The sequence below is a fragment of the Astatotilapia calliptera genome, chromosome 9 (genome assembly GCF_900246225.1).
Source record: "Astatotilapia calliptera chromosome 9, fAstCal1.2, whole genome shotgun sequence".
NCBI lineage: Eukaryota > Metazoa > Chordata > Actinopteri > Cichliformes > Cichlidae > Astatotilapia > Astatotilapia calliptera.
The window spans coordinates 6,403,071-6,421,225 of record NC_039310.1 but is presented as its reverse complement, the minus strand read 5'-3'; the positions used below and the strand labels follow the sequence as shown (position 1 = coordinate 6,421,225).

General features: G+C 41.8%; 1 protein-coding gene across 3 annotated transcripts in view; it reads right to left on the bottom strand.

The window, feature by feature from the left end:
- Window positions 1-16,688, bottom strand: part of znf438 (zinc finger protein 438) — a 60,149-nt gene extending 43,461 nt beyond the window's left edge. For all 3 annotated transcript variants that reach the window (XM_026179109.1, XM_026179108.1, XM_026179112.1), the window contains exon 1: window positions 16,559-16,688. The gene's annotated coding sequence lies outside the window, so the exon portion shown is untranslated. The remainder of the gene's footprint in view (window positions 1-16,558) is intronic.
- Between the last annotated feature and the right edge of the window lie 1,467 nt (window positions 16,689-18,155).

The window sequence follows — 18,155 nt, the reverse complement described above, 5'->3', positions numbered from 1 at the left end:
CATTTAGTAAACAATTAAGCAAATACAAGTAATCTGCAATAAATTACAGGTAGTAAGAAAATAAACTACTAACTTTTTTACACTACGTCCGCACCTACACGAGTATTTTTGAAAACGCAGCTGTTTCGTCCACACGTAAACGGCGTTTCGAATCACCGAAAACTGAGATTTTTTAAAACTCCTTTTTTGTGTTTACCTGTGGACGAGGAATACAGAGTTCGTCACACAACATCAAAGGTATGTGCCTTCCACGTCACGCTGTGCGCCACGTTATTGTTTACATGAGATGAATTGCAGAATAGCAGATAGAGACAAAATACTGTTAATCTGACTATCTTCCGTTTTTACAGGCTTACATACACACGCAGTTACTGTTCTTCTATTTACAAAGACAGAGGCGTCACGGTGTGATTATTTTACATGTAGTTGGTTTTTTTTCCCTGTGTAATAATATTCAACATTGCTATCAATACACTTTTCAAAACATGCCTCTCTGTGCAAAATGGGTTTAAAAACATAAACAGCTGTGGGATCCTGTTTGTCCGTGATTTAGACGGGGGGAACAAATCGCGGCAGGATCAGCCTGATGTTATTTATATCCCGCTGTAACTTTACTGTATAAAGAGCTAAAATCTCCAAAATGTCAGGAGTAGTTAGTCATTACAACGAGTGTTTGTGAACTAAAAATCAAGAATGTGGGATACTGTTTGTCCGTGATTTGAAGAGCCCAGCGAAAACCAATTCTGCAGGGGAGACCTACCTCGGCACTTGTGCAGGTGAAACCAAAGGGAAGATTGGCTTCACTATATTTTCTAGTCTTTGGTTTAGAATGAAGTTGGTTTGGAAACATATTCACTGATGCTTCATCTCCTGCTTTGCGTTTCTGTGGCCGCCCTGTGCTAGCAGTGTCCAAGCGTTTTGTTTTTTCTCCCCCTTTTCATTCCGCCCCCCCTGCAATGGCTCTGCGCCCCCCCTAGGGGGCGGGCCCCACACTTTGGGAAGGTCTGCGTTAGCTGGTGACTCAGCACTCCAACCCCCCCTTGCTCAAAAAACCCCAAAAAAACCCAACTAAACTAAACTAACTGCAGCTAAACCAGAGAGTTCAAAATCCTTAGAGACACTGCAGGGAAACAATGCTACAAAATGCCCTTTTTTCATGAATGAGTTTCACAATAGAGGTCAACCAGTCAACCACTCACCAATCCACAATCTCTTTTACACTTCCCTTAATTCCCAACAAGCTTTCTACTTCTAGAAGAAACTCAGGAAAGAGACAGGCATAGGGAAAAGTCTAAACAGTACATGCTAGCACCACCTAAATAGCACCTACCAGAAAAAGCACACTGGGCATAATCCCAGCCATAAATCGTATCCACTTCTTGCCCACCATATGAAATTCCCTGTAAGCCCTAACATTATGGCCATACCTAAAGATAGCAGTCCAGCTTGTAGGAGCAGAATAAAACTGGAAAATACATCCATCATAAAGAGGAGGAGGTTATTTTGGCAGTGTGCGGAGATGATAAAAGTGCAGACATACTCAGTGCCCCGTTTCTAAACTGTTTGTTAATCTATCATTTGGCACAAGGAGGAATGAGATAACAATACGACATGGCTTACGGTGAGCGTGGCCGCCGTGCAAAGATCGAAGCGTGTCCTTGGAGTGACATTATTTATTGAAATAAATTCACTCAAGCTGAAATGTGTATAGCGAATGCATTATGAACAGCGCTTCTGATGGAGTGGAGAGCGCATTAACTCACCGTAACATTGCCTTGCTCTTTTCAACAGATGTCCCTTGTGTGACACACGGCGGGGAAAAATGGAGAGGAAAAGGTCTGAACGCTTTAAATTAGCCCTTTCACAAATGGAAGGGATTTTCCATTTGATGGCCTATTTGAACGTATAGACAATTCTGTGAGCCGAGATTCCGATCTTAATTACTTCGTTAATTAGCTGTGATTCATGGGGAAAAGCCTTGCCCTACCCAAAGTCCCTCTGTATTGCTTAGGGGGTTTCCAAGAAGCTCTCACATCCTCACTGACTTTTTAAAGCACCAATCTTGCACTTGTGACACTGTCTGCCTTTGCTGAAGGGCCCCCTCCCCAAAAAAGAAAATGTCAGCAAACCCCACAGAGCCAGAGAGCCTTCGAATTCTACTGCCTGAGGAAGGCGAAGCAGATCGGGCCTTCTGCTACTCCCCGTCATTCCCTGATCCACCACGGACTCAGATCACAGGGATGCATTCCACAGATTTATGTTTATCGTTTTCCAATGAAAGAGTGATAGCCGGTGCAACTGCCCTGCACTGCTCCTCTCTCTCTGTGTGATAAATATAAAATATGGCCACTCGTGCTGGCTGCTTAAACTTGGCCGATCGTTGGAGCATTTAGTTAATCGGAGAAAAGCAGCATGAATAAAAAATAAATAAATTAAAAAAAACCTCTCAGGACAAAACGACAAGGCTTTGTCCAAACACCCCAACAAGAAGTTCTCACTCAACAAGATGGATCAAGCCTGTTCCCTGTCATGCTGCATCCGGATTATGTGCCACCTACAGCGCTTAGTATCTCGGACAGCCAGGGCAGAACTTGGGGGGGGGGGAGTAGGCGTTCTGGCATGCAGGTTAGCTTTGAGAGAGCAGCAGGCTAACAAAAAGGAAAGGTAAGGTCCAGCTGAGGCAGCTGCTTGCTATTACTCCATCCCAACCCCCCCAACTCCACTCTTCTCTGGCAGGAAATAAGCAATCATTTAGTACTGACAGGTACATGCTGAACCGCTGCTATCTCTGCTCTGAATCCAACCAAAAACTGGATTACAGCAGTTTAGTTTTAACCTTAAGCTTCTTAAATATCTGTGCCGAGGTTAGCCTCATGGCTTTTAGAGTGTGAGCATATATTTTCCTGAGCAGGATAAAACGTGAAGTAACGCTGGCGTTCCACACTGAAGTGAGAGAGATCCAACTTCTGCTTTTAACAGAAAAAAGCATCTTGCACAAGGAAAGATATCAGATTTAAGTGTTTTCGGTGCGTGCGTTTGTGTAGTTGCCACTGAGACAGAAAAACATAACTGCAAACAAAGAAAAAGAAAATAGAAGGGGAAAAAAGCTCTTCTCAAACATGCAAGGTGCTTTTCTGGTTGTGAAAAGCAGTAATTTAGAGGTCTCTGGTGAGCCGCACAGGGTTCAGCGTGTCCAACAGGATTCGAAGTGTAGCTGCAGATCTGCCTTAATGCACTGCCAGGTCACCGTTTCTGTGTGAAAATGGCAATGCAAGGACAGTGTGACTGCTTGTAGCTTGGGGCAAATAAACAAGGTGGTAGTAGAACGAGGGAGGGGGGGGGGAGGCAAGAATGACTGCCAACCGGTCATGCTGCAGTGTAAATCCATGTCTGTTAAGACTCATTATGGGGACTTCAAAGAATTTAAGAGATGGGAACAACAGCTTCAAGCTGCCATTTCATTATTGAACCAAATGGGAAAATGTGATCACAGATCCCTCTTTGTTCCTCCTTATGGCATCAAAGAAAACATTACAGTGTTTGCCACTGAGCTAGATTGAGTAGATCTAACTTGTAAATATTAGTTTACAAGTTTCTCCTCTTGTCTCAGTAGTAAGCTGCAATTAACTCCAACTCCGATGTCACGGAGTTACTGTTCTGCAGCCTCAGCACAGAGGAGCGTAGCTCTCCAACCCACAGCTGACCTCCAGAGCCCAACGACTACAGCTGCCAGCTGCAGTCCATGACAGTGGAGTTAGGGACCACATCCGTCTGCAGCAGCAACAACATGGACAGGCCAGCCGTTAGATTTAAAAAACAGAAGAACAACTGAACTTTCAGATTCAGGGAGGGTTGCCCACCAGGAAACTGATCACAGACGAGTTGGGAGAAAAGAATGATAAAAATAAAAACACGCAAAGAAAGTGTATGTGTGCAAAACAATATGTCGTTATCATTACATTATCATTTTAACCAGTTAGATCACTACCAGATGTGCTATGATTACCAAGTGAAATCTTGAGAAGTTCATCCAAGTTCATCCATCAGTTCATCCTCAAGTACAAATACATCTCCTCCTGGTGCTCCTGAGACATCACATCCAGAAGAATAGGATGGACATGAAGTCACTGTGGTAAAGTTCTTCCTTTCCCTAAAGACAATGTTTAAGAGGTGAAGAGAATAGGATCGATGCACCAAAAGGGAAGGAACAAGCTCAAGTTTACAAGGTTACAAGACTCCTTTGGAAATATTAAAAACATCTAGACAGAACTAGTTATAGCTCACAACAAACAATGGAAGGAAAATTAAAAATAAAACCATATGCAAACACTTACTTAGATTGGTGGTAGATCAAGAAATTACACACGAACAGAAAAAGCACCCATATAGTTCTCTTATATGACTGTTAGGATCAGCCTGCTCTTATACTAGCTGTAGCCTATGGACAAACATCCACTACCCTACTCAAATCAATGGGGAAAAAATCATAATAAAACTATATACTTACATATGGTATAAACTGCTTAGTGCTTTCAGCCTACATGGAGAAAATCAGTTGAGTTGCAGTCAAAACTGCAGAACCGAGAACATGTCAAACTTTGGTCAATTTCAACTAAACTATAAGCTCAGGAGGAACATCAGTGTGGTTGAAAAGAAGAAAAAGGTTTCTCTTACTCTCCTCATAAACAGGGAGGCTGTACTGAGGGCCAACCTGGAGCTATAAGTGACTGAGTGACACTATGACACCCACAGTGCCCAGCCTGCAAGGTTTTTGTTTTAGGCCGCTGCTCTTCACCATCTAACTAACAGAAACCAATTTTATTCTTCAATACACAAACTACAGCCAACACACAATATAAATAATAAGTAAATACATTTAAAGTAAAACAGAACTTCAGTTTGCACTGATGCTAAAAAAAAACTATAGTCAAATTATACCTTAAGTGACAGCCTCTTGGCAGCTTTATATTCAGAATAACAGGCTACAGACCAACACAGGAGATGTAGAGAATGCAAACTTAATATTAGAAGACAGGGCAATGAAACGTCCCCCCTTTAACTTAAATAGCCTCATCCTTGTCCTAAATTTTCCCAAATGTATTATTCTTTCCAAAGAAATAAATCAAATCTAACATTAGCATGGCTGATGACACCGTGCCAAGGCGGCTAGGGCAAAATAAAAATGCCCACATACAGATAGGAGCAAACAAGCAGTCAGCTCTGTTGTTCTGTCTGCGAAAGCCTTGCAGGCCCTCGGGCTCGGGAACCACTTCTCCCACTACAAACAGCTCTGCGCTCGGGCCCCAGATGTCTCATTACTGTAAAACAAGCAGAAAGATGAGCGACGTACAAGCCACTGGCCCACAACGCTGCCTCCCTTTCAATTAGAAAGGATTAGCTTAGCCTGAGCGGGCCTTCCTGTGCTGTGATATGCTACCTTGCCTCGTGCAGGACAGCCATATGTCAGAGTTAAATAAATTACAGAGGAGCTGAAAAGCTTGGCGATAGCAGAAAGGGAGTTATGGCTCCACTGAAGTGCACAACAGGCTTAATGGGAGTAGGATGCTATAGCCTCTATAAAACTTTACACCCAATGAAAGGGGGCGTGGGCAGAGAAACAGGTATACGCCTTCCCCCAGTGACTGCCATAAATTAGACCTATAGGATCCCACAATTCCTCGGTGGATTTAGCAGTTTTACTCAGCGTGCATCAATCAAGTGATAAAGCCAAGCCTGTGAAATTTCTGCAGCGTCATGTTTTGGCTACACAAGCTGGACAGCTCTCATCCAGGCCCCGTGACACGCTGTCTAGGATGGGAGACCAAACCTAACGGGATAGCCAGGCCCTCATACTGCCTGCATCAGTCACTTTTATGGGCACAGGGCGGTGTGGGCTTTAACAAGACATTTTACTCGTCAAAGGAACCGACATTACATAACCATAAAACGATGAAGCCCACAAATCACCCGTCGACTTGTGACGCATGGAAGGGCTGGGCTTGTTGTGTGGCTCACAGCTGGTACACAGTCTGCACAGTCTAGTGTTTGTGGGTGAACTGGTAACGACAACAACAAAAGATCCCCAATGCAGCCCGTTTGCTCTGTGGGCCAGGCGAAAGCAGCCCAAGTGCTGGAGTTACGACAGCGTCCCACATAGAAACCAAAGTAAAACTACACTAACCCCTCTGCCCACCACGCCACATCATTTTCCAGGGAGTCTGTGCCATAGCTGGAGAGACTCCACTGACCAGGGGCGTCTGTGGTTGAACTGAGCTAGTCTGCAGGTCTGGAGAGGCAGGCAGGCTCCGCTACACCCCTGACATGGAGCACCATCGCAGGGGGAACGTCTGAGTAATGGCGGGGTAACTTGATCCAGGGCTGGGAAGGAGTGGGAGCAGCCCTGATGCCTAAATCATAGCTGTGGGATGGAGGCAGGGAGACACACAAATGTGTCTGGAGGAAAGATATGCCGAGAGATGAGAGGCTGAGGAGACAGTGGGTAGGGCAGGCAGAGAAATGAGCAGCAAGAGGAGAGCGGAGGGGAGGGAAGGTGAGATGGTATATCTGGGAAATGGCCAAATGACAGGGGATGAAAGCGAACGCCTCTCTTCTAACTTTCATGCGAGCGCCGTGCCTGCCGACCGGAGTGGGAGGGGCCTCGGAGGGACGACAAGGCGTGGGTTTGGGTTTCAAATTCTCAAGCCCGTCTCAAACAGAATAAACACGCGTAGGCCCAAAATGACTTCCATTTTCCCTGATGTCTGAGATACTTAGACTGGCAGACATAAATAAATATATCCCTCTTCATATAGGCCAAAACATTTAACCGGGAATTAACCTGCTCTACGGAGCAGAAAGCAAAGGATCACTTTAACACTTACAGAGGCTAGCATAAAATAAATGTCAGTTACGTGCATCATTTTGCAGTAACTTCACCAACTAGCAGGACATAACTGGCCTCTACAAGTTTCCTCATAACTGCTCGGATCGTTTGCTCATACCGAGGCTGCTAGCTTGTGGCTAACTATGAACTCCAGCGTTAGCCCCTTTTCCTTTATCGGCTTCTTTAAAATGCTCACGTTCAGCTTGGTGAGCATTTTAAAGAAGCTGATATCTGTAGCCCCATTTTATTTTTTTAGAACAACTCCTATACTCTCTGTTTCTCATAAAAACACGACATAATATCAACATTTGGAACAAGAGAAGACCAGACATATTTCACATTTTATATCAAGGAAAATAAGACACTGTAACACCGGTAACAACACAACAAAGTGTGTTAGCTCTGCTACTCTAGTAGAGTTAAAAATCAGCACTGTGTATGGCATTCAAACTCTTAAACTGTAAGATTAAACTGCCTGCTAGTCCCTAAAGAATGCTTCTTACACAACATTAGTGATAATTTTAAGTGTCATGACTCGGGTCCTGCTTTATTGCGAGATGTGTAGAAAAACAGAACAGGGTTCACACAGAGTGGAGGATTGGGGGGGGTAGTAGGAGCACTATGCCTTGTTTTTGTAGGGGCCAACAAGAACCAGAACAAATGAAACCTACTTGATTCATGCTTATGGATTTATGCCCAAAGTAACCAGTTTAAATGTCATTTATTTCCTCTTAAGACTTAATGAAACTGAGACTTTTTTTAAATAACTTTAAACTTCAAAAATACTCTTGTTCTTCTTTAGCAACCATCAGTATTTGCAAAACATTGCAGCAAAATTAGACCTTTAAAAATACCCTGCTATACACATTTAAAAAACTCCAATACAAAAATAGAGAATGATGAGAAAACCCCATGACTGCACCAACTCATAGCAGGGCTAGGCCACTAAACCACTTCATGATCGTGGCAGAACGCAGCTTCCTTTTCCTAAAACCTTTATATACAAACAGAGAGAACATCCTGCTACACATTTTTAAGAGCTGTTTTCAGTTGGAGGTTAAGCTTGGGGTTAAGGGCTTTGATCAAGGGCACCCCAGTGTGGAGGTATTGCAGAAAAAGGTATATACACTTTCTCACCAGATCTGTAAGAGCTGTAACTGAAACTCGTTATCATAAAGCACCTGATTTGACTTGTGACGCATCACACTGACAAATCTAAAACGTACCACTCTGTAACCGGTAAGTACAGGGTCAGTACTGAAGTCTACTCTCATCAAAACACTTGGTGGCATTTTTGACCAAAATGGTTTGCTAGAAGTGGAACACAGCCAGGAACTATGCTAATACTCAGAGGGGCAGCCTAATATAATAATATACCTTAGCTGCCTGCAGCCTACAAATCCTGTAACAGTCGGTCATTAGACTTCACATGTAATTTTCAATAACTTTTCTTGGAAACAAGAGTCTAGCAAGACCAACAATTTAGCCGAGAAAGAAATGCTCACCAGACTATTACTGAACCACATCCTCCTTTTTTTCCCCCATCCACAATATGGTCGCCTATTCATTATTCAGGCTAGAGATGCACTTTCCTTGTTCTTCAATCCGCCACTCTTGACTTCTTTGGGCAGCACTTAACAGATGCAATGCATATCATCTGCACAGAATTCAGATAGAACTGAAAAAAAATGGGGGGGAAAGTGGGCTAAATGGGATGAGAAACTTTAAGGTTTTCTTTTCAAAACTCACACAGGAGAGTTCTATCTTTTTAGGAAAAGAGCTGCATGTTAATTCAGTTTTGCAGGGTCTATATTGGGCCCATAATGTAGACGCACCATAACTGAGAAAGTAGGCCAAGCCTTCCAGCAAGTTTCAGCTCAGAAAAACACAATTATTAGCAGCTACACAGTCCGACCTGCGAGCTAATCCATGCAGAATGACGGGCGGAATGTTAGGCTGTATTATCATATCCCTCGTGTAAAATGTCAACAAGTTTTGGGAATGCTCTCAGCTTCTTCTTTGTTACTCTACTACTTAGGCTGTTACTTCAAAGCTTGGAAACAGAATGATGCCTGAGTGCAGAAATCTGGTGTGTGCATGTGTGTGTGTTTGTGCGTTATGGTAACCTGATCTTGGTTATGATTGAGCGGAAATGTTAGACAAGCATCTAAGTTTCCTCTGCCTGCTTCCACCATCCTCATCTAGCCACATGTGAAACCACAGCTTAGCTGCGCGCCGGCTAGAACTAAATGCTCCAGTTGTTGGCGCTCAAACATGTTTACACGCTGGATGCTGGGCTTTGCATGCCAGTCCCTTGCTCATATTCTGGGAGCAGGGGGTGGTGGGAGATGTTATCATGTAGCACAATTCTTTTTTTTTTTTTTAATCGTTGAACCTTAAAAGTGTGAGACATTTCCCACAGTGAGTTGTGTGATAAAGGAGGTCGTGCGTGCGTGCGTGCATGTAGGAAGACAGAGAGGGTGTTCCTCATGCTGAGTCATCTGTAGGCCAGAGCGCGGCTCTGAGTCGGCGAAAAAAAGAAAAATCTTTAAAAGAAAAATGTGTAGGCTAACCAATTTTCCAAGTGAGCAGAAAGCTGCTCTGTGAAATGAACAATAAAAGTAAATGCAAGTCATTTCCCAGATTTACCAAAGCCACAATCAAAGCTGATTTATGAGTACGTCATTAGCTTTATAAGTGGATATGTCACATAATCTGGCAGCTAGCCTAAATGAAGTGCACACTCAGTTTACGCTGCCGTGCTCAGCTGGAGTGACCTGCGCTCATGTCACATGAGACAGTCCTTGCAAGGCAAACATAAAGCAGCCACTTAAAGGCAGAGAGCGCCATTCTGCACATCGCAAAAGGGCCACTTCACTCGAATTAGGTCAAATCAAAACATTTTGCCACTTATCTAGCCATGCAGGTCTGATGTCTATTAGCTCAGATTCTACTGTTCGAGGGGATCCTGGGTGCCCGTGCCATAGCCCTATGATTCTTCTACCGGGGTTAAGCTATGTGGCATCTTACTGATATTTCAGGAAGTCCCACAACAGTTACCCACAGGAAAGATACACAACAGAGCAAACTTTAGGGGAATGTCCTAATTAAATTAGTCTAGCTACGAGATGCAGCCATCATATACATTTCTAAATCCTGGTGACTTCCTTTTTGAGTTACTGCATTTACAGAGATTTTCAGAAAACTTGACCTCTGACCTTGAATATGAGGTCACACATAATTGGAATTTTTAATACATACACTACCAGTCAAACGTTTTAGAAAACCCCAGTTTTTCCAGTTATTCATTGCAATTCAAGTCATTCAAGTTTAGTGAATAGTTAAGTTAAACCCTACAACCATAATGGGTGGCTGTGGCTCAGGTGGTAGAGCAGATCAGCTACCCATTGGAAGGTTGGTGGTTCGATCCTTGGCTTCCCCAGTCTGCATGTCAAATATCCTTGGGCAAGATACTAACCCCAAGTTGCCCTCCAATGTGTTCATCAGAGTGTGAACGTAGATTAGTTTGCACTTGTGTGAATGAGGCATGTTGTATACAGCGCTTTGAGTACTCTGGGAGAGTAGAAAAGCACTATATAAGAATCAGTCCACTTACCATAAACCACCTATCTAAATGTATTTATTTTATTGAGACCTTTCCTCTTTCTTTTCACTTTTCCTTACACTTAATTCTTTGTACAGCATACAAATACTCATTTTCTTATGCAAATATTGGCAGGGTGCTGCCATCACACCTCACTGCTTGGGTTAACAGCGCCTGCAGCTTTGATTGGGGATCCTGACCATTTTGGTGATCAGATAATAGCCTTGTGTTTACAACATCAGAAATCATTGAAATACATTCATTACAATACTGAGTGAGAGTGGAGGAGATCACCAAATGTTCTGTTCAGCTCACAAGAAACCAAAAACTACATTTGCTATAACATGTAATATATCGACTACTGTCTCTATGCTGTCTGTGGCAGCTTTGCTATAAAAACTACTTTCAGTAATGTATCCATTATGTTTAATTAGTCATCTGACTAATTGTCAGGAATTTCTTCTCCAGTAGAAAGCAGTTCCAGAGAAATCTTCAGATTTTCCCATAGAAATAACGGCCAGGGACGCACACAGCAAGGATTTCACAAATATTCAGGTCACTAAGAGTGAAAGGCAGCCAGCTGCTCTGCTGCCTTTAATGCTTCATTTAAGTTCACAATAAATATGCTGCGCTCGTCTCCGTGGGCATTTTTTTTTATTCTAAAGAAGAGAGTAAAGAAAATGGCAAGTGCAGCATATTCATTATTACTTTAAATTAGCTGGAAGTCCAGCAGTGCTTAAATACTTTTTTTTTTTTTTTTTAATTTTTCCTTTTTCAGTTTTTCCTTCCATAAAAGACGTTATTACCCAGGGCCAAAGGAAACACATTAGCACCGTAAATGTTTGATTGACAGGGTTTATTTAGATAGAATAGAGTATTTATTCTTATGATACAGTCATAAATAACAGGACAATACACATTCTGATGACATTCTGGGGACACGTTTATTCCTTTTAAATAAGGGAGTGATTCATTTAAAATGTTAGCATATTTCTTTCTCCATCAATCCGAGAGAACATTGCATATAGGGCTGCTCGATTATGGCAAAAATGATAATCACGATTATTTTCACTGAAATTGAGATCTCGATTATTTGACGATATTTATTTAACCCTTTAAGACCTACTATAGAACCAAGTCCGCCAGAGCTTATATTATTTTTTTTACATGTTGTAGTGCCATTTGTGGGAGCATTTCAAGTTGCTAAATAACTGTTATAGCCCATATTTTAATAATATGTATGCATTAAGTCCATAGTAACTACATTAATTGCAAAAAAGTGCAATAAACTACAAAAAAATTTGAAAATCATTTTTGTTTTTTTTACATATATTTCTATTTGGAGAAATTTAAGAGGTTTATCCCTCAAAACTTTAAATACAAAAAAGTTGCAAAAAATAGTTTACAACAACAGGAAATTTATTTTGAGTGTCTTCATAGTTTTATTTTGGAGATACACCAATTTTTATATACTGCAGGAAAAACGAAAAAACAATCCTATGATGCAAATTTGCAAAGAAAACAGCAGGTGCATCAAAATAAACTATTTCCAGCAGTGCAATTCGAGTTCTAAGCATCCCAGAAACTATTCAGAAAAGTCAAACATGACCAGTAGAGGTTTTTAAGGCCTACAAGTAAAAAACTACAATTTCCGCGAAAATGACGTCACTTCCGGTTTCGGCCAGGAAATGGCAGACATGCGACATGCGACAGTTATATTATACTGAATATTATACTGCAAATTTGCAAAAAAGCAGCATATGCATCAAAATAAACTATTTCCAGCAGTGCAATATGAGTCCTAAGCATCCCAGAAACGACACAGAAAGTCATAAAGTCAAAGATAACTTTTAAAAAGACGAGTATAGGCCCTGAGGCCCTGATAGTGAAAAAGACTACATTTCCGCGAAACTGACGTCACTTCCGGTTTCGGGCAGGTAATGGCGGAAATGCACAAGTTCGCGCTGACGTCTATTCCAACGTAGGAAGTGTTATGAACAGCTGATCGGATCGGCAAAGCGTGTTTCTGGAATATTATGTTTTTGTTCCTGCAAGCGCTTTTTATGCAATTTTTGCAAAGCTTTATGTGGAAGGAAACCGTGACCTAGGACAAGCTGATGGCATCAGATGTAAGTACAACTCCTCCGGTTTATTGCACTAGCTTACGCGGTTCAGGTTCCACGGGGATTTAAAAATAGTTACACAAAACGGAGTGTGCTGCTCTGACCGGCTTTAAAGGGTTAACAATGACTTTAAAAAATAATATAAAATAGTGTGCAACACCACTGAAGTTTTTTTTTACCTCTTTTCAACCAACGGCAGTCACTCTCCTCTCCAAATAACTTCTGCTTAGTTTTCCGAGCTTCCTTCGGGTCCTCTTAATCAGCGGTCTCCAACCTTTTTTGCGCCACGGACCGGTTTATGCCCGACAATATTTTCACGGACCGGCCTTTAAGGGGTCGCGGATAAATGAGGGAGGGGCTAATAATCGGCTCAGTCATTTTTAATGATCGTTGAAAGCCCAGATCGTAATCGTGATTAAAATTCGATTAATTGAGCAGCCCTAATTGCATATACTATCAGTTTAACAGTGGACTGTCCTCCTAACTTTTGTTGCTGTTAGCTGGCTAGCCCCTGCCAACTGCATGTTTTCGCTGCCATTCCTGTGACCCGTCAGATCTCTTTACTGTGATCAGCTGTGAAGTGGACAATCACACTAACCAGAACCTGCATCTGATGGAGAGCTGATGGCATCGAGTACATCATGTTCAGCAAGGCAGCAGTGTAGGGATGAAAGAGAAAATTCCTCTGTTCATCTTTTTGCCAAAAGCTACTGGATAGTTTGAATATCTGCAGACAACTACCTGCTAAAAAGTATTAATCAATAACTTGGTAGCTCGCGTCTTATATTATACATACACACGTAGACAGGACAGAATTATTAAGTGCTGCAAAACAGAGCAAGGAATTAAACACAGCTTTTCCAAGCATCCTAGTTATATTTTGGATGCTTATATTATTCTACTAGAAATAAAAAAATTTCCACAGCAACAATAACAATAATTATTTGTTTTTTGCCCGTTACAGTTCAAACCTTTCCTGAAGTTTGTATGCTGTGTATAAACTGGAAGCTCACTCTCAGTTTTAACTTGATTTTACAAACTTTGAGCATTACAAAGTTAAATACTCAGCATTGGTCAGTTTTTCAGGGGGGCTAGTATTTTGTCAGGCTAAAAGAGGTGATGATAATGATGACTCCCTCCTGGCTACTCCATGCTTTCATTCACACACTATAAAGCTGCATGGCCTGGATATGACATCCAGGTCCTAGGCTAGGACACTGTTTGTAGAGAGAGAGATTTTTCTGTCAATTCTTCAGCTTTTCTTTTCTTTTTTTGGTTTCATTGTTTTTTCTGTGAGCCAGCCAATCAGAACAGAAACAGAATGCAGGATTTCCAGTGATGACAACAAGCTCAATCACACTGGAGAGGCTGGTGGTAGGAAACTGAGTGGTGGCGGTTACTGTTTGTGAAGCATGTGTTGGAGGAGTTTTGTTATGAGTGTAAGACCTCCACCAAATGCAGAAAGTCATCTTCTGATTTGAGTGGCATGACCTGTTTTCCATCATCAGCACAAATATCGCTGAAACAGCGATTTCTGTGAATAAAGGGTTTTCCAGTGAAAACATTTTTTCTCTGCACTTCTGAATTAGTTCTCACTGGCATCAAATCAAGCAGACCAGCAAGAGGAGAAAAAGAGCTCTTCTCTAAAACGCTGCCAGCCAGGTGCTCTTGAGCAAGGCACTGAACTGAAGTCTCAGACTTTCCCACAGTAAAGATAGAGAGTTACAGCATCTTTATTATGTATAAATAAATAAATACTGGGCTGCTGTAGATGGTGACCATAATATATAGCTGTGTCTAGAAAGAAAGACCAAGAATACTGGCTGGAACATGTATACCACAGCAAGACAGATTTCCAGCTCCAAATAGATGGCTCTGACTGGCGGGGAATTTTCTCCCTCGATCCTCTCCAAAATCCGTCATTAAAACATCTTTAAAAGCATTTAATATCCACTTTCCATTTTCTGTGAAAGAACTGAAAAGGGCATCAACAGCAGCCCATCGGCCTGTTTACTGAGATCAGAACTGGAACCAAAAATCTAAAAACCACATAAATGTGTAACAAAGATTTCATTCCACTTCTAGTACATGTCTCATTGTTGTCATACTACAAATTCTCTGACTCTTCCACAGCTCCCATAAGCAGACAGCTGATCTAAAACTGAAGCCTGCCAATCACAGGTCTATTAAAGACGCCAACCCTCCTCCAGCCTTGGATTTCCACTGTGTGAAAATGTCACTAAGCAATGCCAATTAAGTCAAGAACCTTGACTTCCACATCAAACAGCATGCCTGAAAGAAGAAACAAAAAGAAGCCCTCTGTGGCTCTACAAACGAGCAGCGGGAAGGTTTTGCTGACTCAGGAGTGATGGTTCCACTGTGACGCATGGATGCGCAAACCGGGCCGACATTGGAAGAGTGATCAGAGGGAAACCTTACCTGCCATCTCATCACAAAAATCAACATCTGGATAAGCGAGACTGCACTTGGAAACAAGCGCTCTGGACACATGCAGGTAAACTGAGCTCTTCTGGGACTATCACCAGAGGTATGTTTGGAGGGGGGAAAATGAGCAGCATTTGATGAAAAGAACAGCTTGTCAGCTGTTAAGCACAGAGGTAGAAACATTTTTGGGGGTTGGACAGCAGCCACTGGCACTTAAAACAATGCACAGAGAGTGGGGAGAATGGGTTCCCCTAAACACCGTTTCAGAAATACTCAGTATTGCTGATTTCATTTGCTTTTATTCCAAAGCAGGAATACCACCATCTCCTGTGCCACTGCCCAGGATCGCAGAGTTGAACTGCAGGATGACAGACTCAGTGAGCGCCCATGATAACAATCAGATATTTTTCAGAAGATTCATGCAAAATAAGTGTTCACAGAGGGTGAATGCATAATCACATCACATGTGCACATTCCAATCTCCACTACAAATCAGACAGTTCTGTGTCAAGCACTGTACACAGTTTCACATAGAAAAGTGATTAAAAACCGATTAAAACACTCTGAAACAAATGGTGTGCATGTTGCAGATGTTCTTTAGTTCTGATCATCTTTTGGGAACCTCTTGAATAAACACCGCAGCTCTTAATCTGCAAAGGGCCTGAGGTGGAAAATCAAGTACGTCTATTATTATCTACTTTAAAAATCACATATGCTATAATAAAATCACAACTTCTGACAATTAAGAAATGTTTTGGGGGCTGCATCTCATTGCACTGCTCCAAAAGGTCCTATAAATTCTTGGCAGCATGACTTGCAGTGTTCTTTATTTTAGATATTTGACACACATATTTGTATGAATGACAAAATCTCTGCCAGCCACTAAATGTCAGCTGGCATTATACTGCATATCCTGGCTAAACCCCTGACCCATCTGCACAGCCTTAATTATAACGTCTACAGCAATCAAGACCGATATCCATCAAATTTATACACACTGGGGCTCCAGCTCGATCCTCCACTCACACGTTAAAAGCCCAGGAACTGAGCTGAGGGCAGACGTTGGGTTGCATTCAAAACAATATGAATCAGCCTAGTATCTGCTTCCACATGTCTCGGGTCTGCTTTGTGTCAGTGTACACATCTCACTGCAGGGAATCCTATCCTGGTGACGTATTTGTGCACAGCACAGCTGCAGGGTTAGCCGCAGGCCTGCTCTGCATTAGCTACACACAGCCTGTATGACATCGTAGTTACATTTCCTCTACCCACCGTGTGATGCATGAGTACTTTTACACCAAATTCCACACTTTCTGGAGACTGTTATTTCAGTTTGAAGCCGCTATCCACACTATAAATCAACACCAGAGCCAGGGATTGTTCCCGCTGCAAGTACAAGGCACCCTGACAACATTGCAAAGCGAGCCGTTTTCGGCCTTGTTTTTCCCCCCTGTAAGCTACGGGTCGGGTGCAAATGTTGAATAACCTTTAAACGTGTCTCACCTGGATCCCCAGTTATGTGGCGGATGTGCCCTCAAACTACAGGGTGGCTCATTTTTCTTAAAAACCTGGCAAAAGCGTCGATCCTCAAAACTGTTTCTCTACAGCCATTTTGAGCCAAACCATCCGCTTGATCCGGCGAGGGGTGATGAATGTGTGCGACTTATCAAACGCTTACGTTTCTCGACGTTCCCACACTTCAACTATATTTTAAAAGTTAAATAACAAACAATTATTCCACTCTGCAACTGGCAGTGTCAGTCTGAGTGAAAAGGGAAGAACATAATACAGTCGCTCATTTATTTTATCACCCCGTTTAGGCATAAATAGTACGGCCCGTTAAATACTGGGGACCTACTTTCCTCTGTTCTGTCAAAGCAGCCAATGAGTAGCCGTGTAATAACCTGTAGCAGCGCAGCACAGCACTGAAGCTGTCAGACAGCTCAGACACATCAAACATATAAGAGCGGGCTGGTGGGGGTCACTGCAGGACACGGTAACAGACGCATAACGGTGTTTCAAAACTTTAGAAGAAAGCACGTAACCACACATACAACTACTGTACGTGTGCAGTATGCAACAGGGTATTTTATTTAAGGCTGCAGTGACACAAGGGACCCCATTCCTTTGGAGGGGCCTCAGTCTTGCCTTGTAGGAAGTGTGTGCATATACCTTCTTACACATATTTTTGTTTAACTGAGTTTTTACTTATTAGTATTAGTAGTATATAAAGGTAGCATCTAAAACAACTATAATTCTGCATCAAAAAAATCACTGTAAAGATTGGGATGTCTCAAACACTGATGAAAAATAATCATTCACTGTTTTATTTTAATTTTATTTTGAAATTACTTAATTCACTTCGGTTTCCTACAGATTTTCTGTTGCATCTGAGTGTCTTTTCAATCAGTTAAATTCCATATGTAATGCAGTGCAAAAGTCTTGAGCCACATGTTTTTGTTTTCTTTGTATTTTACCAGGAAAGCACTAAATAGGTGGAGTGATTTTTTTTGAAACTGCACAAATTTAAACGGTAACACAAAACAAAAAGCAAAAACAGTTTGTATAATTCTAGCAAGCTTGAAAGTGGATACGTGGCTTGACCACCTCTATTACTTTATCAACACAGCCAATTCATCTGTTTATTCCTTGATAATTTTGCACTTATGACGATTGCTTTAAACTGTTCTTTTTCCAGGGTGGAATGATTGTACAGCATACATGTTTAATGACTTTTATAAACAAAAATTGAGTTCACCAATTTGAATTTATTTTTGATTTAATATAATATATATATTTTAAGTGGTGCTGAAGCTTATACGATATCCTATTAACTTCTTGTTATTGATCATAAATGACTATAATCGGTAGTTTCACTTACACAGCGCAAAAAAAGTATTAGTCACTCATCAGAATGACTAATACTCAGAACAATGGGGAAGTCCAAGGAACTCAAGGAGGGTGTCTTGGGGCTATTTCTAAACAAATGCAAATTCCAAGATCCTTGGTTTAAACAATTGTAACTAAGTACAAGTTATGTAAACCTGGTAATTTGTTAGGATCAAGAGGATCCCACGCCGTTTGATGGAAATGACACCCT